General features: G+C 39.8%; 1 pseudogene across 1 annotated transcript; it reads left to right on the forward strand.

Moving 5' to 3' along the window:
- The first annotated feature begins 221 nt into the window (after window positions 1-221).
- Window positions 222-2,957, forward strand: LOC148554947 (pentatricopeptide repeat-containing protein At3g62890 pseudogene; annotated as a pseudogene). Its single transcript, XR_015886239.1, has one exon. The product of XR_015886239.1 is annotated as a pentatricopeptide repeat-containing protein At3g62890 pseudogene (transcript).
- The last annotated feature ends 14,244 nt before the right edge of the window (window positions 2,958-17,201 follow it).

Genomic DNA, 17,201 nt, shown 5'->3' on the forward strand with positions numbered 1-17,201 from the left:
TTACTCTCTTTCTAAACTCTTATCATACTACCTTTTTAACATCACAAACATACACATGTAAAAAAATCTTTCTTTCAACATCATAGAATTCACCATTTATATATGTATCATGTTGCTAAATGCTAAAAAGGGAATACATAGTTATGATGGTGATGTCTAGTTGGGAGCTTTAGATACTGAATAAAAGTGTAAGGAGCATGTTGACATGTTCCTTTCAAAAAGTCCCTTGTTAACTTTCAGGTTGCAAGCTTCCCTTTTATCACGTGCACATTGAATGGAGTAAGAGGAGTTGATCTTCGATAGAAGTAGGTGAATGGAGTTAGAAAAGGTGATAATTTTCAACAAAAAAAAATAGATGGCGAATTGAATATTCTTGATTATCCATAAAGATTCATTCCACGAATTGAACCTTATATCAAATTGTAGATCAACCAATGTCTCAACCAGAAAATGAGTCCCAATCTCCACACCGCCATCACCATCAACCTCACCATCTTAAAATCCCTCTTACACCGTTTAATTTCCCTAAACCACTTCAACCAGATCCTCTCCCAATCCATTCTCACTGGCCACATCCACAACACACTCTTCTCCACCAAACTCTTCACCTTCTCCCTCCCCTCCTTCCCCTTCCACCACTCTCTCCGCATTTTCACCCACTTCCTCCAAAACCCTAACCCCTTTGCCTCTAACTCCCTCATGCGTGCTCATGTCGATCGCAACCAACCCCACCATGCCATTTCCCTCTACAACTCCCTTTCCAGAAGAAGTGCTGTTTTTGATAACTACACACACCCCATCCTCCTCCGTGCATGCGCCTCACGTACCTCTGAGCTCGAGGGGAGGCAAGTGCATTCCCATGTTCTCAAGATGGGTTTTGGTTCTGATCTTTATGTCAACAATACCTTGATTAATTTGTATGCTGTTTGCGGGAACATGGAGAGCGCCCGCAAGGTGTTCGATGAAAGTCCCGTGTTGGATAAGGTTTCGTGGAACACGGTTTTGGCTGGGTATGTTCAATTGGGTGATGTGGAGGAAGCAGAGAGGGTTTATGCTATGATGCCAGTGAGGAACACGATTGCTTCGAATTCGATGATTGTGCTGTTTGGGAAGAGTGGTTGTATTGAGAAGGCACGCCAACTGTTTGATGAGATTGAGGAAAAGGATATGATCTCGTGGACTGCGCTGGTTTCATGTTATGAGCAGAATGGGATCTTTGAGGAGGCCTTGGGTTTGTTTGTTGAGATGAATGCTAATGGGGTGGTGGTGGATGAGGTGACCGTGATTAGTGCTGTGTCTGCTTGTGCACATTTGATGATAGATAGGACTGGGAAGGTGATACATGGCTTGGCTACAAAGGTAGGGATTGAAGGTTATGTTAGCTTGAAGAATGCATTGATCAATTTGTACTCGAGTTGTGGGGAAATATTGAATGCTCGGAAGGTTTTTGATGGTGGTTTGCTCGCGGATCAGATATCTTGGAACTCAATGATTTCTGGGTACTTGAGATGTGGCTCGGTTGAGGATGCTGAGATGCTGTTTGGTTCTATGCCTGAGAAGGATGTTGTGTCTTGGAGTGCTATGATATCTGGCTATGCGCAACATGAACGATTCTCGGAGGCCTTGGCTTTGTTTCAGGAAATGCAGGTTCATGGAATTAGGCCTGATGAGACCATTTTAGTGAGTGTTGTCTCAGCATGTACCCGTCTTGCTGCTTTGGATTTGGGCAAATGGATTCATGCTTATATAAGTAAAAATAGATTGAAAGTTAATTTCATCTTGGGCACAACACTTATAGATATGTACATGAAATGTGGTTGTGTGGAGAATGCATTGGAGGTTTTCCATGGATTGCAGGAAAAGGGGGTTTCTACATGGAATGCGCTCATTCTTGGGTTGGCAATGAATGGTTTAGTACAAAAGTCACTTAGCATGTTTGAGACGATGAAAAAATCAGGAACTTGTCCTAATGAAATTACATTTGTGGGAGTTCTTGGGGCTTGTCGGCATATGGGACTAGTAGACGAGGGGCGCCGCTACTTTAATTCCATGATTGAAGAACACAAGATAGAGCCGAATGTAAAGCATTACGGATGCATCGTTGACCTGTTGGGGCGTTCAGGTTTGCTTAAGGAAGCAGAGGAAGTGATCGAGAGTATGCCAATGGCACCGGATGTTGCTACATGGGGTGCTTTGCTTGGTGCTTGTAGGAAGCACAACAACAATGAAATGGGAGAGAGGGTTGGAAGAAAACTCATTCAGCTTCACCCTGATCATGATGGTTTCCATGTGTTATTGTCAAGTATATACGCATCGAAAGGGAATTGGGGCAACGTTCTTGAAATTAGGGATAGTATGGCACAACACGGGGTGGTGAAGATACCTGGTTGTAGCATGCTTGAAGCAAATGGGATAGTTCATGAATTTTTTGCAGGGGATAAGACACACCCAAAAATCAATGATATTGAACATATGTTATACGTAGTGGCTGCAAAATTGAAGATCGAAGGATATACACCAAGCACAAATGAGGTTTCACTTGATATTGATGAAGAAGAGAAGGAAACTGCACTTTTCAGCCATAGTGAGAAACTTGCGGTCGCGTTCGGACTGATCACTATTCCTCCGACAACTCCTATCAGAATAATGAAGAATCTGCGAATATGTAGTGATTGCCACACCGTGGTGAAACTAGTCTCAAAAGCATTCAATCGCAAAATTGTGGTGAGGGATCGTCATCGCTTCCACCACTTTAAACATGGATCTTGTTCCTGCATGGACTTTTGGTAGAAGAATTGTTGCAGACAATTGAATTGGTTTGGAGCAGCTTGCATTCATAAAACATCACTTGGCTTGAACTCCTCTTAGTTTTGCCAAGCTTGATCCTGATCATGAATTGATTATTGAGCTTTTGGATCCATAACTTGTGACAATTCATAAAAGCTTGCTTTCACTAAGATTCATGAGGATTCAACAAGGTTGATTCATCTTCTTACCAGCTTAAACCGAGGTAATCACAACATAAGTTCACCTAAAATTATATTGGCATGGCAGCCCAAAGTTCAACACAACCATGAAAAGGATATGATGTGATTGGTGTAAACTACAAAGGTGTCACTGAAGACTATGAGTCTGCCATCTCTGCATGCTTCGGAATATTATTATTATTATTATTATTATTATTATTATTATTTTCAAGAGAATGATCAATTAAATGTGGACTACCACAATGCTTGATTATCTTATATATTATCCATGAGCCTAATCAACCTGCTCAACATTTTTTTAAGTGCATAGTGTATACTGTATATTTGATTATTTGTAGTCAAATTCTTAATAAAATAAACATTAGAACAGCTATATCAAAATGATTTAAATTTTTAACATGTTTATTCGATCTTTTATGATTTGACTCGTTTTTTTCTCCTTGTCTAAAAGTTTGGATGCTTTCTAATTTTGGGTTATTACGGAGCAGGAAAAACAGAAGAAATATGTACAATTAATTTAAACTTGGAGAGCCCATTTGTTGTGTTGACTTGTGTCTTATGCATCTTTCTTTTTTTTGGTGAACAGTATGCATCTTTTTAGTGTTGGTAATTGATCAAATGAACAATAAAAAAAATTAATATGGAAATATACCGGACCAAAAAAAAAAATGGTTATGGTAGATTGGTAGTGTACTAGTGTAGATGCTTCTTTCTTATATGGCTAGTCATTAAATATTTACTAATATTTGCCACATACTAATTAACTTGGAGTAAACTCAATCCGATCGAGCTTCAAGAAATAGGGAATGATCTTATCAATACACAAATGTATAACTTCCCAGGAATCTCTACAAAGAAATATCATAGTAATTCATTAGCAATTGCAAACATGTATTTGGAATTTGAATTTGGCGTTGTCGACGCCTATTATTATTATTATTATTATTATTATTATTATTATTATTATTATTATTATTATTATTGATGAAAATTACATAACTTGAATTTAACCTGAAAAATCCTTCTTTGCCATTGGTAAGTGTTCATACCCTGGCCCAATAATAAAGGTCCAGGAGCCAAGCAAAGAGGCCCAACCCAAAGGGTTGGCCTTCATCCAGTACCAGCCTTCATCCCAAGAAGTCGGTACTAAACACGACCTGCTCCAAAGAAGTCGGACACGAGGGTTAGCTGGCAGATAACACTCATTCGAATGAGTAACTGCCCCTAGAAACTCTCTAACCACTTCATAGAGCCATATCTTAACCTCCCTAAGATATGGGAACGGTTATCCACCTAAAAAGGTGGCACTACTTCAGCGGTGGTTATTGGTTCACCACTATAAATACATTGACACCATTCAGGTATCTCGAAGTTCCAATACTCTCTAACCTGCTCACACTCTTGCTAACTTAGGCATCGGAGTGTCTTTGCAGGTACCACCCCCCATTCTTTCACACGTACAAGTCGGACGAAGGAACACCGAATAACAGATCCATTCGAAAGCCACCTCCTTCATACGTTTGGGCCAACCAACGCCATCTAACCCATTAATCTCCGGTTACCCACCGTAACATTGGCGCCGTTGCCGGGGACCCGAGAGATCAACCAGTGATGGCGGATAGATCCCCTGAAGAGGGTCATGTGGAGACAGATTCTGAACAAGAGAATCTGAACACTGGAAACAATGAGGCAGACCAGACCCTTCACCAGGAAGCCAATGATCAACACAGGGAAGGCACCTCCGGAATCAAAAACCCGAAGGTAAATTCCTCGGAGGGGCGCGAATCAGAAAAAGAAGGACCATCCCACGCAATTGAGCTCATGGGATTAGTCCACAGTCGCCTCGAGCAGCTAGAACAGGAACGGGAACGACAAAAGGAAACCGAAAAGAACCTAAAAGAGGAGATGGAGCGACGAAAAGAGTTAGAAAGAAAACTCTTAAAGTTAGAATCCTCCCTCAAAGGTCAGAACTCCCATGACGGTAGAGAAGATTCGACCTTAGGGGAGAAAGATCCTTTTAGCGAGGACATAATGAGGGCAAAAGTTCCGAGAAACTTTAGAAGCCACGATATGGACCTCTACGACGGAACCACTGATCCAAAGCATCATCTGAGCAACTTTAAAAGTCGGATGTATCTGGCTGACGCTTCTGACGCTACGCGATGCAAAGCTTTTCCAACAACCTTGTCAAAAGCAGCGATGAAGTGGTTCGACAGCCTCCCTCCGAGGTCGATTACCAGTTTTGAAGACCTCTCAAGAAAGTTCTTGATGAGGTTCTCCATCCAGAAAGACAAAGTAAAACATGCACCAAGTCTCCTGGGAATAAAACAGGAAGTCGGGGAGTCCTTATGGGCCTATATGGAAAGGTTCAACAAAGCATGTTTGGAGATTCAAGACCTGCCTACCGAGGCAGTCATCATGGGGCTAGTCAATGGTCTTAGAGAAGGTCCCTTCTCACAGTCCATATCAAAAAGACACCCCGCCTCTTTAAGTGATGTACAGGAAAGAGCTAAAAAGTACATCAATATGGAAGAAAATGCTAGGCTAAGAGACCCGAGTTGGCGACCTGGTCACCCTCTCTCAACGAAAGAGAGGGAGAGGGAAGCTAAGAAGAAGGAAGAACTCGGCCTCGATAGGCCAAGAAAATATCACTCTTATACTCCACTGAAAGTTCCTGTAGTGGATGTATACAGAAAAATTTGCAATACCGAAAGGCTGCCTCCTCCCAGGCCCATTAAAAATAAAAGAGGGGGGAGCCGCAGTGATTACTGTGAGTACCATAAGATATATGGGCACTCCACAAACGACTGTTACGACCTTAAAAATGTGATAGAAAAGCTGGCCAGAGAAGGTCGGCTTGACAGATATCTCATAGAAAGGTCAGACAGTCATGGAAAAAGAAAGCGAGATGATGTGGAGAGAAGAGATCCGCCACCACAAACTCCGGAGAGACATATCCATATGATCTCAAGAGGGTTTGCGGGAGGGGGACTCACAAAATCTTCTCGCAAAAGACATCTCAAGAGAGTTTACCAGGTCGGAGAGGGGGCATCCGACCTTCCAATCATTTCATTCACAAAGGAAGATGGGCGAGGAATAATCCCAGGGCACGACGACCCAGTGGTAATTACCATGATCCTGGCAAATGCCCATCTCCACAGAACACTAGTAGACCAAGGAAGCTCAGCGGACATCCTCTTTAAGCCCGCTTTCGACAAACTAGGGTTAGATGAGAAAGAGTTAAGAGCCTACCCCGACACCTTGTACGGATTAGGCGACACGCCAATAAAGCCACTAGGATTTTTGCCCCTCCACACCACCTTTGGAAAGGGGAAAAAATCAAAGACTCTGAGTATAGACTTCATAGTCATCGACGTGGGGTCGGCTTATAATGCTTTAATAGGCAGAGCTACCCTTAATCGACTCGGAGCGGTGGTATCGACACCCCACCTCTGCATGAAATTCCCGACCTCAGCGGGGATAGCAACGGTGAGGGGAGATCAGAAGTTGGCAAGGAAATGCTACAATGAAAGCCTAAACCTGAGAGGAAAAGGCAAAGAAGCTCACACAATAGAGCTCGGTGGAGCAAGGATTAAAGAAGAACTGCGACCACGACCCGGAGGAAAAACCGAGGAGATTCAGGTCGGAGAAGAGGAAGGAAAAAACACTCACATAGGAACCAACCTGGGGGAAACCCTAAGACAAGAGTTGACTAAGCTCCCAAGAGATAATTCCGATCTCTTCGCCTGGAAGGCCTCCGACATGCCTGGGATAGATCCTGAGCTCATGTCCCACAAGCTCTCGGTCTACTCGGGATCTCGACCTGTACAACAAAGAAGATGCAAGCTCAGCCCAGAGCGAGCTCTAATAGTAGAGGAGCAAGTACAAGCGCTCCTAGAAGCCGGTTTCATCAGAGAAGTCAAATATCCAACATGGCTAGCCAATGTAGTGCTAGTCAAAAAACAAAATGGTAAATGGAGAATGTGCGTCGACTATACCGACTTAAATAAGGCATGTCCCAAGGACCCTTATCCACTACCAAGCATTGACGCCCTAGTAGACTCTAGCTCGGGGTATCAATACTTGTCGTTCATGGACGCCTACTCGGGGTATAACCAAATCCCGATGTATGAACCAGACCAGGAAAAAACATCATTCATCACGCCCAGAGCTAACTTTTGCTACGTGGTCATGCCATTTGGATTGAAAAATGCAGGGGCCATATATCAGAGGCTGATGAATAAGGTGTTTGCCCCTCACCTAGGGAGTTTAATGGAAGTGTACGTCGACGATATGCTGGTAAAGACCAAGAAAGAAGCCGACCTCTTGTCTGACCTTTCACGAGTCTTTGACACCATAAGGTTGCACGGGATGAGACTAAATCCTGCAAAGTGCGCCTTCACGGTGGAGACAGAAAAATTTCTAGGATTCATGCTAACACAAAGAGGGATCGAAGCCAATCCTGACAAGTGTAGAGCTATCCTGGAAATGAAAAGCCCGACTTGTTTGAGAGAAGTCCAACAGCTGAATGGCCGGCTAGCAGCTCTCTCCAGATTTTTGGCAGGATCAGCACTAAGATCCTTTCCACTGTTCTCCCTATTGAGAAAGGGACACCAGTTTGAATGGACTCCCGAACGCGAGGAGGCGTTCCAGGAGTTCAAAAAGTTTTTGAGCCAACCTCCTATTTTGACCCGACCTGTAGCCGGAAAAGACCTCATCCTATACCTATCCGTGGCAGACAAGGCTGTCTCAGCAGCCCTGATAAGAGAAGACGAGGACGGTCAACACCCAATCTATTTCATCAGTAAAGTTCTACATGGCCCTGAACTAAGGTATCACAAATTAGAGAAATTTGCCTACTCCTTAGTGGTAGCCTCTCGAAGGCTACGGCCTTACTTTCAAGCTCACACAATAAGAGTCCGCACGAACCAACCCATGAAGCAAATCCTCCAAAAGACGGATGTTGCAGGAAGAATGGTTCAATGGGCAATAGAGCTCTCCGAGTTCGACTTGAAGTACGAAACTCGGACGGCGATTAAAGCCCAGTGCCTCGCCGACTTCATTGCAGAATATGCAGGAGATCAAGGGGATAAACCAACTACATGGGAACTCTATGTAGATGGATCCTCCAACAAAACAGGAAGCGGTGCAGGCATAATATTGGTAGATGAAAGGGGAACCCAGATAGAGGTTTCCCTCAAGTTTGAATTTCCAGCTTCAAATAATCAGGCAGAGTATGAAGCCTTGATCGTGGGATTGAAGCTGGCAGAAGAAGTCGGTGCTACGAAGGTGATGATATACAGCGACTCCCAAGTGGTGACCTCCCAAATAAGTGGAGAATATCAGGCAAAGGACCCAAACATGAAGAGGTACTTGGAAAAAACTTTGGAGCACCTGGGGCGCTTTGCAGAAACCGAGGTGAAACACATAACTCGGGATCTAAACAGCAGACCAGACGCCTTATCCAAGTTAGCAAGCACCAAGCCAGGAGGAAATAACAGAAGCCTGATTCAAGAGACTCTCCAGGAACCTTCAGTGGTAAAAATGGAAGACAAACAAGAAGTCTTTGAAGTGGTCGGATTAAACCTCGGATGGATGAACCCCTTAGTCGAATACCTGAAATTCGACATCCTCCCCAAGGAGGAAAAGGAGGCCAAGAAAATCCGAAGGGAAGCACAACACTATACCTTGGTGAAAAATATTCTCTATAGAAGGGGGATATCAACACCATTGTTAAAGTGTGTACCGACCTCAAGAGCCACCGAGGTATTAGAGGAGGTACATAGTGGAATCTGCGGGAACCATCTCGGAGCAAGATCATTAGCCAGAAAGGTGATCCGAGCTAGATTCTACTGGCCAACCTTGCAGAAAGATGCCCCAGACTTTGTGAAAAAGTGCCAACCGTGTCAAATGCATGCAAATTTCCACATGGCCCCCCCAGAGGAGCTCATTAGTATCACCTCCCCATGGCCATTTGCAAAATGGGGAATGGATTTGTTAGGTCCTTTTCCCCAGGCGCCAGGACAAGTCAAATACCTAATAGTGGGAATAGATTATTTCACAAAGTGGATAGAAGCAGAACCACTGGCCACCATCACTGCACAAAGAAGTCGGAGGTTCCTCTACAAAAATATCATCACAAGGTATGGGATACCTTATTCCATTACCACAGATAACGGAACCCAGTTCACCGACTCCACTTTTAGAAGCCTAGTAGCCAGTATGAACATCAAACACCAGTTCACCTCAGTGGAACACCCACAAGCCAATGGGCAAGCCGAAGCAGCCAACAAAGTCATACTGGCAGGGCTGAAGAAAAGATTACAAGATGCGAAAGGAGCTTGGGCTGAAGAGCTCCCACAAGTACTATGGGCTTACAGAACAACCCCCCAATCCGCCACTGGAGAAACACCCTTCTGACTAGTTTATGGCGTAGAAGCCATGATCCCAATAGAGGTCAATGAGCAAAGCCCAAGAGTGATTCTCCACGACGAGATCGGGAATATACAGGGGCACAAAGAGGAGCTCGACTTGCTCCCCGAAATCCGAGAAGAAGCCCAGATAAGAGAAGCAGCGTTGAAGCAAAGGATGACCGCGAGATACAACAAAAAAGTCATTCGAAGGAGTTTCACCCCAGACGACTTGGTCTTAATCAGAAACGACATTGGAGTCAACAAATCTGGGGAAGGAAAGCTCGCTGCAAATTGGAAAGGACCATACAAGATCAACGAGGTCTTAGGAAAAGGCTATTATAGGGTAACCGACTTTGACGGCAACGAGTTACCAAGATCATGGCATGCTTGTAATATGAAAAGGTACTACAGCTAAAAAGTGAACCCTACTCCCTGATGTACTCTTTTCCCAACTTCATGATTTTTTTCCAAAATTAAAGGGTTTTTTCTGGAGAAGGGTTTTTAACGAGGCATCATAGTAGGGGATAAGGGAAAATAAATTATCAAAAGCCCTTAGTAGCAAGAAGGTACCTCCTCAATTAATAAAGATCTCTTTCATTTTAAATATCTCTTTTAAATTCCCTTTTTATTCTCTTTCTACGAAACGCGCCGACTTAAGCTCGACAAAACGTAAAAATCCCATGAACCGACCTAGATGGTCGTCAGGATAAAACGACGAGGTACAAGTCGGCGTAAAGAGGCTATAGAAGTCGATCATGATAAACTCGAGAGCAGTCCGACTCATAAGTCGGAAAGCGAAGCCGAGTAAAATTAAAATGAATCGCAAAAGTAGCCTAAGTCACGAAAAACTCAATGAAACAAAATTGAGTACTAGGAATAACAAAAAGAGATAGGAAATACTAAGAAAAAGTTATAAGGCTGCCTTGAAGATCAAAAAAGATTCAGAAAAGCAGGCAAGCCCCAAAGAAAAGGTTTTTTCCATAAAAGATCAAAAAGTCAAAAGAACCACGAATAGAAAAGCATGTGCGCATAAGGTAACTCAAAACTCTTATCCAAAAAAGGGCATTTATTTAAATGCTAAATTAAACCCTTATTAAAAAGGGTATCGAAAATTTGTTTTGTTTACGGCCCTAAAAGGCCAAAAAATTGTTGCAAACATCAACAAATAAATATAAAAGAGTTTAAAAAGAGGGGCCCACAGGCCGGGCCCCAATAGCCAAAATCACTTCTTAGCAAGAGGAGTAGAAGGAGCACCACCAGCAGAGTCGGAAGGAACGCCAGGAGCAAGGGCTGGAGAGGAAGTCGGAGGAGCAGTAGAAGAACCCGGAGCGTCCTTAGAGCGAGGAGGGGACTCTATGATCCTCTGCCCCCGAGTCTTCAAATCGGACTCGGACTCTACCACAGGGACAGGAGGATCCACGATGGCACCATCAATAACAATCTTATCAGGGTCCAAAGGAGAAAGGTCCAAGTCAGGAGCAATGACTCCGACCTGTTCCTTAAAAACCCGCCAAGCCTCATCAGCACCATCTGCAATAGAGTCCTCTAACTCGGTATAGGCCTTCCGGGCATTCAGCAAGTCATTCTTTACAGACACAAGATCATCAAATAAACTGTTGTAGCTGGCTTGCGCTGCCTTCCTCAAATCCACCTCCATGTTGCATTGGGCTTGCAACTTCCTCCCACTCTCCCGGAGATTATCTCTCTCCTCCCTCAGCTTGGCGACTTCCTCCTTCAACTTCCCCTCATGCTCCTGATATATGAGAAGCCTTCCTTCCAGTTCTTCGACCCTCGAGGTCATACCTAAAGAGCTGAAAGGAGCCTTCTCGAAAATATCCAAGAGTTTGCCACAAACCCCCGCCGCCTTCAGGCTCTCCTCAACCAGAGTGGTAAGGTGGCGCCGAACAGAAACATCATCCATGTTTATGCGAACGTTGGGATAGATGTTCTTTCGGACGAATGCAAGAGCATCCGCCTTCGCCTCACCAGAAGAGCCAGACTCTAAAGTCTTGCGCTTCTTATTATCTGGTTCAGAAGAAGGTCGAGCAGGGGGGTGGCTGAGAGAAAGTTGAAGAAGAAATTACAATGGGCTGAGAGGGAGTCCCAACATTCCGAGGAGGAGGAGGAGGAGAGATAACTGCCCTGGCGCCACCAGTCTTGGCACGAGACCTTGCTTTAGCCTCCTGGACCCTTTGGTAAGATTCTTGAGCGTTTGCCTTTACCATCTCTGAAAAAAGCAACAAATGATAGATTAGACAAGTCGGATAAGACAAGTCGGAAATCCAGCAAACAAATAAAAGCTACCTAGCTGTGCCTGGACAAAGGTCGGAGACCCCTGGAGAAACTTTTTTGTGTCCAAGTATGGGGCCCTCCCCCACACTTCTCGGAGGAACCCCACAATGGCTGCTTCTACCTCATTTAGGTCATCCAGACCGTATTTCTCGCAGGGGGAGGCCTCCAGCCAATATAAAGAAAATCGGGGAGAGGAATTATCATCCAGGAAAAAGGGGTGGTGACCCTCTACAGCTTGCACTTTGAAAAAGTAGTTCTTGAAGTCGTGAAAGGATTCGTCAAAAAGGGTGAAGATTCTCCGACCTTGTATGGCTCGGAACGACACCCACTGTTGTTTATTGTTTAGCCCACTGAAGGGTTTTGTCATATGAAAAAGATGGAAAAAAATCTTTAAAGAAGTCGGAAACTCTAAAGCCTGGCTGATGAATTGATAAATTTTCAAAAAACCCCAAGAGTTGGGGTGAAGCTGGGTGGGAGCGACTCGACAGTGACGCAAAACAGATATCTCAAAATTTGAAAAAGGAAGAAAAACACCCAAACGGGTGATCATGCACTCATACATAAAGAAAAAATGAGGGGCCGCCTCATTGACTCTTCCAAAACAAACCCGGTCTTCAGGACCCGGGACTACCAATTCGTATTTTGGTTCGTCATCCTCAGAAGTATAAATTCTGTGATGAGTGCGAAGGTTGGTAATGAATTCAGAATCGACTGAGGGCTCCTCCCCTAAGACCGTGACATCAACCCAGTGAGAGAGAGCATCTACAGAAGCCATTTCTTTTTATAAAAAAGGGGGTAACAAAACCTACAAGGGGAAAAGAAAAATCACCAACACGGTCTCTAAAGGGAGGAGGATACGAAACTAAAGTCTGCAAATCAAATTTATCTACAAGGGCATATTAAAGAACTAACATTTATCCGGAAATAAGGGTTGGAAGCAAAAGCCTTCGAAAACGCAAGAATGCAGCACGAACGAATGCAAGGGAAATTTGAAAGATCGCAGAAACGAAACAACGAAAAAGAGGGAAAGTATTTATAAGAACATTAGGGGCATAATGGTAAAATTGGGGCAATCATTAATGAAGATGCACCGTTACCAAGGCCATTAAATCCCTACGCACACCCCTAACGGACACGACGCTTGATTAGACGTAACTGTCAGAACCAAAAGGTCACGAAAAATCACGTCGGTTCTTAAACCATCACGTCGGTCCTCTTGCAAATCGGCTACGACCCCGAGTTGAATACTCGAACCCAAATCCTAAAAAGAAATTGGGCTCGAGTAGGGGCACTGTTCATACCCTAGCCCAATAATAAAGGTCCAGGAGCCAAGCAAAGAGGCCCAACCCAAAGGGTTGGCCTTCATCCAGTACCAGCCTTCATCCCAAGAAGTCGGTACTAAACACGACCTGCTCCAAAGAAGTCGGACACGAGGGTTAGCTGGCAGATAACACTCATTCGAATGAGTAACTGCCCCTAGAAACTCTCTAACCACTTCATAGAGCCATATCTTAACCTCCCTAAGATATGGGAACGGTTATCCACCTAAAAAGGTGGCACTACTTCAGCGGTGGTTATTGGTTCACCACTATAAATACACTGTCACCATTCAGGTATCTCGAAGTTCCAATACTCTCTAACCTGCTCACACTCTTGCTAACTTAGGCATCGGAGTATCTTTGCAGGTACCACCCCCCATTCTTTCACACGTACAAGTCGGACGGAGGAACACCGAATAACAGATCCATTCGAAAGCCACCTCCTTCATACGTTTGGGTCAACCAACGCCATCCAACCCATTAATCTCCGGTTACCCACCGTAACAGTAAGCATTATGTGCTCACACTTCCTCACTCGTAACTTTGCTTTACAAAAAGAAATAAAAAAAATGTTCATTTGAAAAGCAAGCTTATAGTTGACACCTGACATCTAATTCTATGAAAAAGGCATTAAAAATTCATCACTTATTCAAAGTAAAATCTGCATTCTTTTCCAAACATGTCAATATTCAAACATCCTAGTCTTTTAACGGAAAACATTAGATTGAATAAAAAATGGAAATAAAAAAATTGATGTACTTAATCAAAATTATAAATAATTTCCCTAAAGTGTGAAGCAACTGTGATGCTAAATGCTTATCCACTATGGAGGAATAAACGAATATCTTCAGTCAATCCAATTTCCCATTATTTTCTCAACACTCTGATACATGAATCCAACATCATTTGCACTCAAATCTAGATGACCCAAACCTAAATCACCAAAAAATAAATAATAAAAATAATTATTACAATATAAACTCAGCATAACAAACAAGTAATTTACTAATTTACAAAGTGTTTTGCTCTTTAACTAATCATATTTTATATCAATTTAAATTTGTCGAGTGAACAACTCACTCGTCTATTTAAATAAAGTAACAGAAATTTAAATTTCATTTTATATATGTAATAATTCATTGCCCAATAATTGACATAAAACTCAAATCTGTCGTATATTAGTCTTGTCGAGCTAAAAATTATCATAGAAAATAAAAGAAAAAAAATAATTATATTTTATTGTATCAAAATTACTTTTGAGATTCTATCTCCAAGAAAAAAAGATGATATTAAGTTAGATTTTGATTTAATTTTAGACTCTAAATATGTAGCTATATTAAAATTTATTTAGAAATATGAGTTTAATTTTGATACACTAATATTGTAAAATATTTTACACAATCATTTAATCACATCTATTTTTTTAGATGATTATTCACGCGGTCAATATAAAAATAATTATTTTCACTAACATAAAATTACGTAATTTAATACATGTATAAAATTATTTTACACTGACATTATATCAAAACTAAATTATAACAATATTTTTTATTGCTTAAATGATCATAATAATGTTAATGGATCAAAATTACAGAAATTACCTCTAGTGAAAAAGGAAAAAAAAAAGAATACACGTACCTTATTATAAGAAGGAGGAAAAAATGTGATCGAATCTAAAAGTGAATGTCCCTATATGTGTAACTTGTACGGTCTACAGGGAAACCAAAAAACACAAACTGAATTGGTCTACACAATAGGGTGTGCTGTGCATTCAAATCACTAGCCCCACCAACATTATTATAGTTTCCAAATATTTTATGTCCCTAAATTAAAGGCAACCATTCAACCAATATAGAAATGGGAAAGCTAGTTAGGTCAACTCTGACTCTCTCTCTCTCTCATCTCTTTCTCTTCCCTTTTGCATGTGTGTGTGTGAGAGAGAGAGAGAATGAAAAAAAAGTGTCAATTTGTAACACAATCCATAGTCATGGTTAGGGTAGAATTGAGAAGATTCTAACCAAGATACTTAGCTTTATGCTAAAAAAATAAATATTAATAATAATCATGGTGGAATAGAATCATTATTTATTAGGTCAGGTCAGGTCAAGAAGACAAAATTGGCTGTATTCTTAATTCTTTGGAAATTGCTTCCAAATGATCCAATCTCTAATGTTTAATTAATGGAGGAATCTGATCCCTAATCTAAATGGAACCTACATATATACTATAACATAACATGAATATAGAATCATATGAAAATGGTTGATGTTGTTATTACTATTTAAAGTATTTATTGATATGTGTTGCTATTTATATATATGTACATTAATAAATAAATAAAATTGCAATAATTAGTATGTAGTAGTAGACTAGTCTTTTTTTATAAAAAAAAGATTAGTCATTATTATTATTATTATTATTTGTCTCAAAAATTAAAAGTTTTAAAATATTTATCTATTTTAAATATCAAGATTATTACAAATGTTTAATCATTTAGAGATAGTTTCATCTTTAGCTTTATATTATATATTACTGAAACCTTTTTATTAGTTTAATTTTTAAGATAATTAGTGTTTTCTTTAAGACAAAAATTATAAAACGAATAAAACATATTTTGAGCCCTACTTGAAGGTATAAACCCTACTTAATTGTTAACAAGAAGATTTTCAAATTATTCTCTTCAGCTTAATATATATATATATATATATAAAAGTTTAATTATTTTGCTAGTTCTTATAATTTTATTGAATTTTCAATGAGATCTTTACATACTTTTTTTGATTGAATTTCTGCACCATATGAGATTTTGTAATTAAGTCTTTGCCGTAATAAAAATATTAAAATTAATGGATATTTTGTTATAAAATAAATATATGTAACACTTGACTGAATATTCTGTATATTTTAACAAAATATTCTGTTATTTCTAGGAATTTAGTTATAAAATATAATATGATCTAGAGACCCAATTAAAAAAAAGTATAAGAATTTAATTAAAAATTTAATAAAATTATAGAGATCGAGAGAATAATTAAACCTATATTATATTCCCTAGCTATTCTGGTAATATTGTAGAAAATTTTAATAAATTAAACTATATCTATCCACCATAGATGCATAATAATGATGATTATTAGGATCAATAAATAATTATCTAGCATCATATATGAGTAGATGTGTGTTACACATGCATAATTTAATTTACATAATATAATTAGGAGTACAAACAATTAATTTTTTCTTAATTGAATTAGTACTAGAAATAATGAAAAGTCTATCATCATCTTTATTTGTGGCAAAAGAAAAAGACAGTTTATGTACGGCTTGTGACAACTTTTTATATATGAAAATCAAATTTTTTTATTTTAATATATATTAAGGTCATTTTTTGTTTTTGATAGTGAAATAGCAATAGTGTTTTTTTGAAATATAAATTATTAGGGTGTTATTTTTAAATATTGAATCATTTAATTAGAAGTACAAAAATCAAACTGTTCGATTTGTAAGGTGTAAAAATTGGACCATCTGATTTGTAAAAGGTACATAAATCAAACCGAAAAAAATTCTATTAAAAAAATTAAAATACAGAAATCAGACCTTTTAATTTATGTACCTTTCAAATTTTTAAAAAAGATAAAAAATAATAACGTTAATATATTGCCACTTTTACTTTCATACAAAAAAAAAAAAAAAACTATTAAGATATGGTATTTTAGATTTGATATCTAGCTACTTTGGAATCAATTGAATATTTTTTTACATAAAAAATAAAGAGAAAATTAATATATTAAAATGACATATTTTAGCTTTTAACATTGACTTCTCTTATATGAATAATAGTAGTGTGAACGGATTAATATCTATTGGGTAAATACCTGAATCACGCATGGCATCTACAACTTTATATGCTAAAAGCTTGAAAATAATTATAACCTAAGACAAGATATATTCCATAAGATAAAATTTCTTTCCATGCAGGGTTACCGAATTTATAGCATCTAATTCTAGAAAAATGTATCGGATCACAAGTAATAAAAAATAAATATAATATTGTCATTTTTTTTTTCATAAGTATCATTCGGTTAGACTAATTATTTTTTAGGAGTTCAAATAACAAATTGAGTAGATAAATAAAATTTAAAATCTAATTAAAAAATAAAAATAAGGTGCAGGATATGGTGTTAATT

This window comes from Arachis ipaensis, chromosome B6 (genome assembly GCF_059453495.1).
Source record: "Arachis ipaensis isolate K30076 ecotype BB chromosome B6, ASM5945349v1, whole genome shotgun sequence".
Lineage (NCBI taxonomy): Eukaryota > Viridiplantae > Streptophyta > Magnoliopsida > Fabales > Fabaceae > Arachis > Arachis ipaensis.